The 10,000-nt window shown below is 49.0% G+C and overlaps 23 non-coding genes and 7 pseudogenes across 23 annotated transcripts in view; all 30 read left to right on the top strand.

Moving 5' to 3' along the window:
* The window catches only part of LOC128464258 (5S ribosomal RNA), a 119-nt gene extending 24 nt beyond the window's left edge, over positions 1-95 (top strand). Inside the window, exon 1 of the ribosomal RNA XR_008344103.1 lies at positions 1-95. This exon is cut by the window's left edge and continues 24 nt beyond it. This is a non-coding gene — a ribosomal RNA (5S ribosomal RNA).
* A 186-nt stretch (positions 96-281) lies between these two features.
* On the top strand, positions 282-390 carry LOC128466178 (uncharacterized; annotated as a pseudogene).
* Positions 391-620: 230 nt separating this feature from the next.
* Positions 621-739, top strand: LOC128462433 (5S ribosomal RNA). Its single transcript, XR_008342382.1, has one exon. It is a non-coding gene; the product is annotated as a 5S ribosomal RNA (ribosomal RNA).
* A 275-nt stretch (positions 740-1,014) lies between these two features.
* LOC128465952 (uncharacterized) lies at positions 1,015-1,123 on the top strand (annotated as a pseudogene).
* Positions 1,124-1,398: 275 nt separating this feature from the next.
* On the top strand, positions 1,399-1,507 carry LOC128465577 (uncharacterized; annotated as a pseudogene).
* A 212-nt stretch (positions 1,508-1,719) lies between these two features.
* LOC128463489 (5S ribosomal RNA) lies at positions 1,720-1,838 on the top strand. Its single transcript, XR_008343382.1, has one exon. It is a non-coding gene; the product is annotated as a 5S ribosomal RNA (ribosomal RNA).
* Positions 1,839-2,071: 233 nt separating this feature from the next.
* On the top strand, positions 2,072-2,190 carry LOC128464246 (5S ribosomal RNA). Its single transcript, XR_008344092.1, has one exon. It is a non-coding gene; the product is annotated as a 5S ribosomal RNA (ribosomal RNA).
* Positions 2,191-2,414: 224 nt separating this feature from the next.
* LOC128464921 (5S ribosomal RNA) lies at positions 2,415-2,533 on the top strand. The gene has a single exon (XR_008344728.1). It is a non-coding gene; the product is annotated as a 5S ribosomal RNA (ribosomal RNA).
* A 200-nt stretch (positions 2,534-2,733) lies between these two features.
* On the top strand, positions 2,734-2,852 carry LOC128464233 (5S ribosomal RNA). The gene has a single exon (XR_008344080.1). It is a non-coding gene; the product is annotated as a 5S ribosomal RNA (ribosomal RNA).
* Positions 2,853-3,097: 245 nt separating this feature from the next.
* On the top strand, positions 3,098-3,216 carry LOC128464221 (5S ribosomal RNA). Its single transcript, XR_008344069.1, has one exon. It is a non-coding gene; the product is annotated as a 5S ribosomal RNA (ribosomal RNA).
* Positions 3,217-3,482: 266 nt separating this feature from the next.
* On the top strand, positions 3,483-3,601 carry LOC128462938 (5S ribosomal RNA). The gene has a single exon (XR_008342861.1). It is a non-coding gene; the product is annotated as a 5S ribosomal RNA (ribosomal RNA).
* Positions 3,602-3,813: 212 nt separating this feature from the next.
* On the top strand, positions 3,814-3,932 carry LOC128465605 (uncharacterized; annotated as a pseudogene).
* Positions 3,933-4,144: 212 nt separating this feature from the next.
* LOC128464209 (5S ribosomal RNA) lies at positions 4,145-4,263 on the top strand. The gene has a single exon (XR_008344058.1). It is a non-coding gene; the product is annotated as a 5S ribosomal RNA (ribosomal RNA).
* Positions 4,264-4,449: 186 nt separating this feature from the next.
* On the top strand, positions 4,450-4,558 carry LOC128466177 (uncharacterized; annotated as a pseudogene).
* Positions 4,559-4,794: 236 nt separating this feature from the next.
* On the top strand, positions 4,795-4,913 carry LOC128462432 (5S ribosomal RNA). Its single transcript, XR_008342381.1, has one exon. It is a non-coding gene; the product is annotated as a 5S ribosomal RNA (ribosomal RNA).
* Positions 4,914-5,173: 260 nt separating this feature from the next.
* On the top strand, positions 5,174-5,282 carry LOC128465950 (uncharacterized; annotated as a pseudogene).
* Positions 5,283-5,506: 224 nt separating this feature from the next.
* On the top strand, positions 5,507-5,625 carry LOC128464197 (5S ribosomal RNA). The gene has a single exon (XR_008344047.1). It is a non-coding gene; the product is annotated as a 5S ribosomal RNA (ribosomal RNA).
* Positions 5,626-5,834: 209 nt separating this feature from the next.
* LOC128464185 (5S ribosomal RNA) lies at positions 5,835-5,953 on the top strand. Its single transcript, XR_008344036.1, has one exon. It is a non-coding gene; the product is annotated as a 5S ribosomal RNA (ribosomal RNA).
* A 245-nt stretch (positions 5,954-6,198) lies between these two features.
* Positions 6,199-6,317, top strand: LOC128464920 (5S ribosomal RNA). The gene has a single exon (XR_008344727.1). It is a non-coding gene; the product is annotated as a 5S ribosomal RNA (ribosomal RNA).
* Positions 6,318-6,526: 209 nt separating this feature from the next.
* LOC128464174 (5S ribosomal RNA) lies at positions 6,527-6,645 on the top strand. Its single transcript, XR_008344025.1, has one exon. It is a non-coding gene; the product is annotated as a 5S ribosomal RNA (ribosomal RNA).
* Positions 6,646-6,854: 209 nt separating this feature from the next.
* On the top strand, positions 6,855-6,973 carry LOC128464035 (5S ribosomal RNA). Its single transcript, XR_008343894.1, has one exon. It is a non-coding gene; the product is annotated as a 5S ribosomal RNA (ribosomal RNA).
* A 227-nt stretch (positions 6,974-7,200) lies between these two features.
* On the top strand, positions 7,201-7,319 carry LOC128464919 (5S ribosomal RNA). Its single transcript, XR_008344726.1, has one exon. It is a non-coding gene; the product is annotated as a 5S ribosomal RNA (ribosomal RNA).
* A 224-nt stretch (positions 7,320-7,543) lies between these two features.
* LOC128465826 (uncharacterized) lies at positions 7,544-7,652 on the top strand (annotated as a pseudogene).
* A 218-nt stretch (positions 7,653-7,870) lies between these two features.
* On the top strand, positions 7,871-7,989 carry LOC128464084 (5S ribosomal RNA). The gene has a single exon (XR_008343940.1). It is a non-coding gene; the product is annotated as a 5S ribosomal RNA (ribosomal RNA).
* A 206-nt stretch (positions 7,990-8,195) lies between these two features.
* Positions 8,196-8,314, top strand: LOC128464631 (5S ribosomal RNA). The gene has a single exon (XR_008344454.1). It is a non-coding gene; the product is annotated as a 5S ribosomal RNA (ribosomal RNA).
* Positions 8,315-8,544: 230 nt separating this feature from the next.
* On the top strand, positions 8,545-8,663 carry LOC128462427 (5S ribosomal RNA). Its single transcript, XR_008342376.1, has one exon. It is a non-coding gene; the product is annotated as a 5S ribosomal RNA (ribosomal RNA).
* A 219-nt stretch (positions 8,664-8,882) lies between these two features.
* On the top strand, positions 8,883-9,001 carry LOC128464163 (5S ribosomal RNA). The gene has a single exon (XR_008344014.1). It is a non-coding gene; the product is annotated as a 5S ribosomal RNA (ribosomal RNA).
* A 281-nt stretch (positions 9,002-9,282) lies between these two features.
* LOC128464630 (5S ribosomal RNA) lies at positions 9,283-9,401 on the top strand. Its single transcript, XR_008344453.1, has one exon. It is a non-coding gene; the product is annotated as a 5S ribosomal RNA (ribosomal RNA).
* A 230-nt stretch (positions 9,402-9,631) lies between these two features.
* On the top strand, positions 9,632-9,750 carry LOC128464629 (5S ribosomal RNA). Its single transcript, XR_008344452.1, has one exon. It is a non-coding gene; the product is annotated as a 5S ribosomal RNA (ribosomal RNA).
* Positions 9,751-9,968: 218 nt separating this feature from the next.
* The window catches only part of LOC128462470 (5S ribosomal RNA), a 119-nt gene continuing 87 nt past the window's right edge, over positions 9,969-10,000 (top strand). Inside the window, exon 1 of the ribosomal RNA XR_008342418.1 lies at positions 9,969-10,000. This exon is cut by the window's right edge and continues 87 nt beyond it. This is a non-coding gene — a ribosomal RNA (5S ribosomal RNA).

Here is a 10,000-nt window from a genome sequence, read left to right as displayed (position 1 = left end):
GCGCCCGATCTCGTCTGATCTCGGAAGCTAAGCAGGGTTGGGCCTGGTTAGTACCTGGATGGGAGACCGCCTGGGAATACCAGGTGTTGTAGGCTTTTTCTTTTCTCACAGTCCGGGGAGAGCTTTTTGCCATGTGTTTCTTGCTCATCATCAAAGCTTTAAACCCTTATTTGAACCTTCTCACCTTCTCTGTCCTGTCCCAGGGCTTATAATTATTTCTGTCTGATGACAAGCAGCAGCAGCAGCAACAGAATAAGAGAAGTAAAATAAAACACTTTCACACCTGCGGCCATACCACCCTGAAAGCGTCTGATCTCGGAAGCTAAGCAGGGTTGGGCCTGGTTAGTACCTGGATGGGAGACCGCCTGGGAATACCAGGTGTTGTAGGCTTTTAATTTTTTCTCACAGTCCGGGGAGAGCTTTTTGCCATGTGTTTCTTGCTCATCATCAAAGCTTTAAACCCTTATTTGAACCTTCTCACCTTCTCTGTCCTGTCCCAGGGCTTATAATTCTTTCTGTCTGACGACAAGCAGAAGCAGCAGCAGAAGCAGCAGCAGCAGCAGCAGCAGCAGCAGCAGCAGCAGCAACAGAATAAGAGAAGTAAAATAAAGAACTTTCACACCTGCGGCCATACCACCCTGAAAGCGCCCGATCTCGTCTGATCTCGGAAGCTAAGCAGGGTTGGGCCTGGTTAGTACCTGGATGGGAGACCGCTTGGGAATACCAGGTGTTGTAGGCTTTTAATTTTTTCTCACAGTCCGGGGAGAGCTTTTTGCCATGTGTTTCTTGCTCATCATCAAAGCTTTAAACCCTTATTTGAACCTTCTCACCTTCTCTGTCCTGTCCCAGGGCTTATAATTCTTTTTGTCTGACGACAAGCAGCAGCAGCAGCAGCAGCAGCAGCAGCAGCAGCAGCAGCAGCAGCAGCAGCAGCAGCAGCAGCAGCAGCAGCAGCAGCAGCAGCAGCAGCAGCAGCAGCAACAGAATAAGAGAAGTAAAATAAAAAACTTTCACACCTGCGGCCATACCACCCTGGAAGCGCCTGATCTCGGAAGCTAAGCAGGGTTGGGCCTGGTTAGTACCTGGATGGGAGACCGCCTGGGAATACCAGGTGTTGTAGGCTTTTAATTTTTTCTCACAGTCCGGGGAGAGCTTTTTGCCATGTGTTTCTTGCTCATCATCAAAGCTTTAAACCCTTATTTGAACCTTCTCACCTTCTCTGTCCTAACCCAGGGCTTATAATTCTTTTTGTCTGACGACAAGCAGCAGCAGCAGCAGCAGCAGCAGCAGCAGCAGCAGCAGCAGCAGCAGCAGCAGCAGCAGCAGCAGCAGCAGCAGCAGCAGCAGCAGCAGCAGCAGCAGCAGAAGAATAAGAGAAGTAAAATAAAAAACTTTCACACCTGCGGCCATACCACCCTGAAAGCGCCTGATCTCGGAAGCTAAGCAGGGTTGGGCCTGGTTAGTACCTGGATGGGAGACCGCCTGGGAATACCAGGTGTTGCAGGCTTTTAATTTTTTCTCACAGTCCGGGGAGAGCTTTTTGCCATGTGTTTCTTGCTCATCATCAAAGCTTTAAACCCTTATTTGAACCTTCTCACCTTCTCTGTCCTAACCCAGGGCTTATAATTCTTTTTGTCTGACGACAAGCAGCAGCAGCAGCAGCAGCAGCAGCAGCAGCAGCAGCAACAGAATAAGAGAAGTAAAATAAAAAACTTTCACACCTGCGGCCATACCACCCTGAAAGCGCCCGATCTCGTCTGATCTCGGAAGCTAAGCAGGCTTGGGCCTGGTTAGTACCTGGATGGGAGACCGCCTGGGAATACCAGGTGTTGTAGGCTTTTAATTTTTTCTCACAGTCCGGGGAGAGCTTTTTGCCATGTGTTTCTTGCTCATCATCAAAGCTTTAAACCCTTATTTGAACCTTCTCACCTTCTCTGTCCTGTCCCAGGGCTTATAATTCTTTTTGTCTGACGACAAGCAGCAGCAGCAGCAGCAGCAGCAGCAGCAGCAGCAGCAGCAGCAGCAGCAGCAGCAGCAACAGAATAAGAGAAGTAAAATAAAAAACTTTCACACCTGCGGCCATACCACCCTGAAAGCGCCCGATCTCGTCTGATCTCGGAAGCTAAGCAGGGTTGGGCCTGGTTAGTACCTGGATGGGAGACCGCCTGGGAATACCAGGTGTTGTAGGCTTTTAATTTTTTCTCACAGTCCGGGGAGAGCTTTTTGCCATGTGTTTCTTGCTCATCATCAAAGCTTTAAACCCTTATTTGAACCTTCTCACCTTCTCTGTCCTGTCCCAGGGCTTATAATTCTTTTTGTCTGACGACAAGCAGCAGCAGCAGCAGCAGCAGCAGCAGCAGCAGCAGCAGCAGCAGCAGCAACAGAATAAGAGAAGTAAAATAAAAAACTTTCACACCTGCGGCCATACAACCCTGAAAGCGCCCGATCTTGTCTGATCTCGGAAGCTAAGCAGGGTTGGGCCTGGTTAGTACCTGGATGGGAGACCGCCTGGGAATACCAGGTGTTGTAGGCTTTTAATTTTTTCTCACAGTCCGGGGAGAGCTTTTTGCCATGTGTTTCTTGCTCATCATCAAAGCTTTAAACCCTTATTTGAACCTTCTCACCTTCTCTGTCCTGTCCCAGGGCTTATAATTCTTTCTGTCTGACGACAAGCAGCAGCAGCAGCAGCAGCAGCAGCAGCAGAATAAGAGAAGTAAAATAAAAAACTTTCACACCTGCGGCCATACCACCCTGAAAGCGCCCGATCTCGTCTGATCTCGGAAGCTAAGCAGGGTTGGGCCTGGTTAGTACCTGGATGGGAGACCGCCTGGGAATACCAGGTGTTGTAGGCTTTTAATTTTTTCTCACAGTCCGGGGAGAGCTTTTTGCCATGTGTTTCTTGCTCATCATCAAAGCTTTAAACCCTTATTTGAACCTTCTCACCTTCTCTGTCCTGTCCCAGGGCTTATAATTCTTTTTGTCTGACGACAAGCAGCAGCAGCAGCAGCAGCAGCAGCAGCAGCAGCAGCAGCAGCAGCAGCAGCAGCAGCAGCAGCAGCAGCAACAGAATAAGAGAAGTAAAATAAAGAACTTTCACACCTGCGGCCATACCACCCTGAAAGCGCCCGATCTCGTCTGATCTCGGAAGCTAAGCAGGGTTGGGCCTGGTTAGTACCTGGATGGGAGACCGCCTGGGAATACCAGGTGTTGTAGGCTTTTAATTTTTTCTCACAGGCCGGGGAGAGCTTTTTGCCATGTGTTTCTTGCTCATCATCAAAGCTTTAAACCCTTATTTGAACCTTCTCACCTTCTCTGTCCTGTCCCAGGGCTTATAATTCTTTTTGTCTGACGACAAGCAGCAGCAGCAGCAGCAGCAGCAGCAGCAGCAGCAGCAGCAGCAGCAGCAGCAGCAGCAGCAGCAGCAGCAGCAGCAGCAGCAGCAGCAGCAACAGAATAAGAGAAGTAAAATAAAAAACTTTCACACCTCCGGCCATACCACCCTGAAAGCGCCCGATCTCGTCTGATCTCGGAAGCTAAGCAGGGTTGGGCCTGGTTAGTACCTGGATGGGAGACCGCCTGGGAATACCAGGTGTTGTAGGCTTTTAATTTTTTCTCACAGTCCGGGGAGAGCTTTTTGCCATGTGTTTCTTGCTCATCATCAAAGCTTTAAACCCTTATTTGAACCTTCTCACCTTCTCTGTCCTGTCCCAGGGCTTATAATTCTTTTTGTCTGACGACAAGCAGCAGCAGCAGCAGCAGCAGCAGCAGCAGCAGCAGCAACAGAATAAGAGAAGTAAAATAAAAAACTTTCACACCTGCGGCCATACAACCCTGAAAGCGCCCGATCTTGTCTGATCTCGGAAGCTAAGCAGGGTTGGGCCTGGTTAGTACCTGGATGGGAGAACGCCTGGGAATACCAGGTGTTGTAGGCTTTTAATTTTTTCTCACAGTCCGGGGAGAGCTTTTTGCCATGTGTTTCTTGCTCATCATCAAAGCTTTAAACCCTTATTTGAACCTTCTCACCTTCTCTGTCCTGTCCCAGGGCTTATAATTCTTTCTGTCTGACGACAAGCAGCAGCAGCAGCAGCAGCAGCAGCAGCAGCAGCAGCAACAGAATAAGAGAAGTAAAATAAAGAGCTTTCACACCTGCGGCCATACCACCCTGAAAGCGCCCGATCTCGTCTGATCTCGGAAGCTAAGCAGGGTTGGGCCTGGTTAGTACCTGGATGGGAGACCGCCTGGGAATACCAGGTGTTGTAGGCTTTTTCTTTTCTCACAGTCCGGGGAGAGCTTTTTGCCATGTGTTTCTTGCTCATCATCAAAGCTTTAAACCCTTATTTGAACCTTCTCACCTTCTCTGTCCTGTCCCAGGGCTTATAATTATTTCTGTCTGATGACAAGCAGCAGCAGCAGCAACAGAATAAGAGAAGTAAAATAAAACACTTTCACACCTGCGGCCATACCACCCTGAAAGCGTCTGATCTCGGAAGCTAAGCAGGGTTGGGCCTGGTTAGTACCTGGATGGGAGACCGCCTGGGAATACCAGGTGTTGTAGGCTTTTAATTTTTTCTCACAGTCCGGGGAGAGCTTTTTGCCATGTGTTTCTTGCTCATCATCAAAGCTTTAAACCCTTATTTGAACCTTCTCACCTTCTCTGTCCTGTCCCAGGGCTTATAATTCTTTCTGTCTGACGACAAGCAGAAGCAGCAGCAGCAGAAGCAGCAGCAGCAGCAGAAGCAGCAGCAGCAGCAGCAGCAGCAACAGAATAAGAGAAGTAAAATAAAGAACTTTCACACCTGCGGCCATACCACCCTGAAAGCGCCCGATCTCGTCTGATCTCGGAAGCTAAGCAGGGTTGGGCCTGGTTAGTACCTGGATGGGAGACCGCTTGGGAATACCAGGTGTTGTAGGCTTTTAATTTTTTCTCACAGTCCGGGGAGAGCTTTTTGCCATGTGTTTCTTGCTCATCATCAAAGCTTTAAACCCTTATTTGAACCTTCTCACCTTCTCTGTCCTGTCCCAGGGCTTATAATTCTTTTTGTCTGACGACAAGCAGCAGCAGCAGCAGCAGCAGCAGCAGCAGCAGCAGCAGCAGCAGCAGCAGCAGCAGCAGCAGCAGCAGCAGCAGCAGCAGCAGCAACAGAATAAGAGAAGTAAAATAAAAAACTTTCACACCTGCGGCCATACCACCCTGGAAGCGCCTGATCTCGGAAGCTAAGCAGGGTTGGGCCTGGTTAGTACCTGGATGGGAGACCGCCTGGGAATACCAGGTGTTGTAGGCTTTTAATTTTTTCTCACAGTCCGGGGAGAGCTTTTTGCCATGTGTTTCTTGCTCATCATCAAAGCTTTAAACCCTTATTTGAACCTTCTCACCTTCTCTGTCCTAACCCAGGGCTTATAATTCTTTTTGTCTGACGACAAGCAGCAGCAGCAGCAGCAGCAGCAGCAGCAGCAGCAGCAGCAGCAGCAGCAACAGAATAAGAGAAGTAAAATAAAAAACTTTCACACCTGCGGCCATACCACCCTGAAAGCGCCCGATCTCGTCTGATCTCGGAAGCTAAGCAGGGTTGGGCCTGGTTAGTACCTGGATGGGAGACCGCCTGGGAATACCAGGTGTTGTAGGCTTTTAATTTTTTCTCACAGTCCGGGGAGAGCTTTTTGCCATGTGTTTCTTGCTCATCATCAAAGCTTTAAACCCTTATTTGAACCTTCTCACCTTCTCTGTCCTGTCCCAGGGCTTATAATTCTTTTTGTCTGACGACAAGCAGCAGCAGCAGCAGCAGCAGCAGCAGCAGCAGCAACAGAATAAGAGAAGTAAAATAAAAAACTTTCACACCTGCGGCCATACCACCCTGAAAGCGCCCGATCTCGTCTGATCTCGGAAGCTAAGCAGGGTTGGGCCTGGTTAGTACCTGGATGGGAGACCGCCTGGGAATACCAGGTGTTGTAGGCTTTTAATTTTTTCTCACAGTCCGGGGAGAGCTTTTTGCCATGTGTTTCTTGCTCATCATCAAAGCTTTAAACCCTTATTTGAACCTTCTCACCTTCTCTGTCCTGTCCCAGGGCATTTAATTCTTTTTGTCTGACGACAAGCAGCAGCAGCAGCAGCAGCAGCAGCAGCAGCAGCAGCAGCAGCAGCAGCAGCAGCAGCAGCAGCAGCAGCAACAGAATAAGAGAAGTAAAATAAAAAACTTTCACACCTGCGGCCATACAACCCTGAAAGCGCCCGATCTTGTCTGATCTCGGAAGCTAAGCAGGGTTGGGCCTGGTTAGTACCTGGATGGGAGACCGCCTGGGAATACCAGGTGTTGTAGGCTTTTAATTTTTTCTCACAGTCCGGGGAGAGCTTTTTGCCATGTGTTTCTTGCTCATCATCAAAGCTTTAAACCCTTATTTGAACCTTCTCACCTTCTCTGTCCTGTCCCAGGGCTTATAATTCTTTCTGTCTGACGACAAGCAGCAGCAGCAGCAGCAGCAGCAGCAGCAGCAGCAGCAGAATAAGAGAAGTAAAATAAAAAACTTTCACACCTGCGGCCATACCACCCTGAAAGCGCCCGATCTCGTCTGATCTCGGAAGCTAAGCAGGGTTGGGCCTGGTTAGTACCTGGATGGGAGACCGCCTGGGAATACCAGGTGTTGTAGGCTTTTAATTTTTTCTCACAGTCCGGGGAGAGCTTTTTGCCATGTGTTTCTTGCTCATCATCAAAGCTTTAAACCCTTATTTGAACCTTCTCACCTTCTCTGTCCTGTCCCAGGGCTTATAATTCTTTTTGTCTGACGACAAGCAGCAGCAGCAGCAGCAGCAGCAGCAGCAGCAGCAACAGAATAAGAGAAGTAAAATAAAAAACTTTCACACCTGCGGCCATACCACCCTGAAAGCGCCCGATCTCGTCTGGTCTCGGAAGCTAAGCAGGGTTGGGCCTGGTTAGTATCTGGATGGGAGACCGCCTGGGAATACCAGGTGTTGTAGGCTTTTAATTTTTTCTCACAGTCCGGGGAGAGCTTTTTGCCATGTGTTTCTTGCTCATCATCAAAGCTTTAAACCCTTATTTGAACCTTCTCACCTTCTCTGTCCTGTCCCAGGGCTTATAATTCTTTTTGTCTGACGACAAGCAGCAGCAGCAGCAGCAGCAGCAGCAGCAGCAGCAGCAGCAGCAGCAGCAGCAACAGAATAAGAGAAGTAAAATAAAAAACTTTCACACCTGCGGCCATACAACCCTGAAAGCGCCCGATCTTGTCTGATCTCGGAAGCTAAGCAGGGTTGGGCCTGGTTAGTACCTGGATGGGAGACCGCCTGGGAATACCAGGTGTTGTAGGCTTTTAATTTTTTCTCACAGTCCGGGGAGAGCTTTTTGCCATGTGTTTCTTGCTCATCATCAAAGCTTTAAACCCTTATTTGAACCTTCTCACCTTCTCTGTCCTGTCCCAGGGCTTATAATTCTTTCTGTCTGACGACAAGCAGCAGCAGCAGAAGCAGCAGCAGCAGCAGCAGCAGCAGCAGCAGCAGCAACAGAATAAGAGAAGTAAAATAAAGAGCTTTCACACCTGCGGCCATACCACCCTGAAAGCGCCTGATCTCGGAAGCTAAGCAGGGTTGGGCCTGGTTAGTACCTGGATGGGAGACCGCCTGGGAATACCAGGTGTTGTAGGCTTTTAATTTTTTCTCACAGTCCGGGGAGAGCTTTTTGCCATGTGTTTCTTGCTCATCATCAAAGCTTTAAACCCTTATTTGAACCTTCTCACCTTCTCTGTCCTGTCCCAGGGCTTATAATTCTTTCTGTCTGACGACAAGCAGCAGCAGCAGCAGCAGCAGCAGCAGCAGCAGCAGCAGCAGCAACAGAATAAGAGAAGTAAAATAAAAAACTTTCACACCTGTGGCCATACCACCCTGAAAGCGCCCGATCTCGTCTGATCTCGGAAGCTAAGCAGGGTTGGCCCTGGTTAGTACCTGGATGGGAGACCGCCTGGGAATACCAGGTGTTGTAGGCTTTTAATTTTTTCTCACAGTCCGGGGAGAGCTTTTTGCCATGTGTTTCTTGCTCATCATCAAAGCTTTAAACCCTTATTTGAACCTTCTCACCTTCTCTGTCCTGTCCCAGGGCTTATAATTCTTTTTGTCTGACGACAAGCAGCAGCAGCAGCAGCAGCAGCAGCAGCAGCAGCAGAATAAGAGAAGTAAAATAAAAAACTTTCGCACCTGCGGCCATACCACCCTGAAAGCGCCTGATCTCGTCTGATCTTGGAAGCTAAGCAGGGTTGGGCCTGTTTAGTACCTGGATGGGAGACCGCCTGGGAATACCAGGTGTTGTAGGCTTTTAATTTTTTCTCACAGTCCGGGGAGAGCTTTTTGCCATGTGTTTCTTGCTCATCATCAAAGCTTTAAACCCTTATTTGAACCTTCTCACCTTCTCTGTCCTGTCCCAGGGCTTATAATTCTTTCTGTCTGACGACAAGCAGCAGCAGCAGCAGCAGCAGAAGCAGCAGCAGCAGCAGCAGCAGCAGCAGCAGCAACAGAATAAGAGAAGTAAAATAAAGAGCTTTCACACCTGCGGCCATACCACCCTGAAAGCGCCCGATCTCGTCTGATCTCGGAAGCTAAGCAGGGTTGGGCCTGGTTAGTACCTGGATGGGAGACCGCCTGGGAATACCAGGTGTTGTAGGCATTTTCTTTTCTCACAGTCCGGGGAGAGCTTTTTGCCATGTGTTTCTTGCTCATCATCAAAGCTTTAAACCCTTATTTGAACCTTCTCACCTTCTCTGTCCTGTCCCAGGGCTTATAATTCTTTCTGTCTGACGACAAGCAGCAGCAGCAGCAGCAGCAGCAGCAGCAGCAGCAGCAGCAGCAGCAACAGAATAAGAGAAGTAAAATAAAGAACTTTCACACCTGCGGCCATACCACCCTGAAAGCGCCCGATCTCGTCTGATCTCGGAAGCTAAGCAGGGTTGGGCCTGGTTAGTACCTGGATGGGAGACCGCCTGGGAATACCAGGTGTTGTAGGCTTTTAATTTTTTCTCACAGTCCGGGGAGAGCTTTTTGCCATGTGTTTCTTGCTCATCATCAAAGCTTTAAACCCTTATTTGAACCTTCTCACCTTCTCTGTCCTGTCCCAGGGCTTATAATTCTTTCTGTCTGACGACAAGCAGCAGCAGCAGCAGCAGCAGCAGCAGCAGCAGCAGCAGCAGCAACAGCAGCAACAGCAACAGCAGCAACAGCAACAGCAGCAACAGCAGCAACAGCAACAACAGCAACAGAATAAGAGAAGTAAAATAAAAAACTTTCACACCTGCGGCCATACCACCCTGAAAGCGCCTGATCTCGTCTGATCTTGGAAGCTAAGCAGGGTTGGGCCTGTTTAGTACCTGGATGGGAGACCGCCTGGGAATACCAGGTGTTGTAGGCTTTTAATTTTTTCTCACAGTCCGGGGAGAGCTTTTTGCCATGTGTTTCTTGCTCATCATCAAAGCTTTAAACCCTTATTTGAACCTTCTCACCTTCTCTGTCCTGTCCCAGGGCTTATAATTCTTTCTGTCTGACGACAAGCAGCAGCAGCAGCAGCAGCAGCAGCAGCAGCAACAGCAGCAACAGCAACAACAGCAACAGAATAAGAGAAGTAAAATAAAAAACTTTCACACCTGCGGCCATACCACCCTGAAAGCGCCTGATCTCGTCTGATCTTGGAAGCTAAGCAGGGTTGGGCCTGTTTAGTACCTGGATGGGAGACCGCCTGGGAATACCAGGTGTTGTAGGCTTTTAATTTTTTCTCACAGTCCGGGGAGAGCTTTTTGCCATGTGTTTCTTGCTCATCATCAAAGCTTTAAACCCTTATTTGAACCTTCTCACCTTCTCTGTCCTGTCCCAGGGCTTATAATTCTTTCTGTCTGACGACAAGCAGCAGCAGCAGCAGCAGCAGCAGCAGCAGCAGCAGCAGCAGCAGCAGAATAAGAGAAGTAAAATAAAAAACTTTCACACCTACGGCCATACCACCCTGAAAGCGCCCGA

Source organism: Spea bombifrons, chromosome 9, assembly GCF_027358695.1.
Source record: "Spea bombifrons isolate aSpeBom1 chromosome 9, aSpeBom1.2.pri, whole genome shotgun sequence".
NCBI lineage: Eukaryota > Metazoa > Chordata > Amphibia > Anura > Pelobatidae > Spea > Spea bombifrons.
The sequence above is the reverse complement of the archived record's forward strand: the minus strand, read 5'-3'. Positions and strand labels throughout refer to the sequence as shown.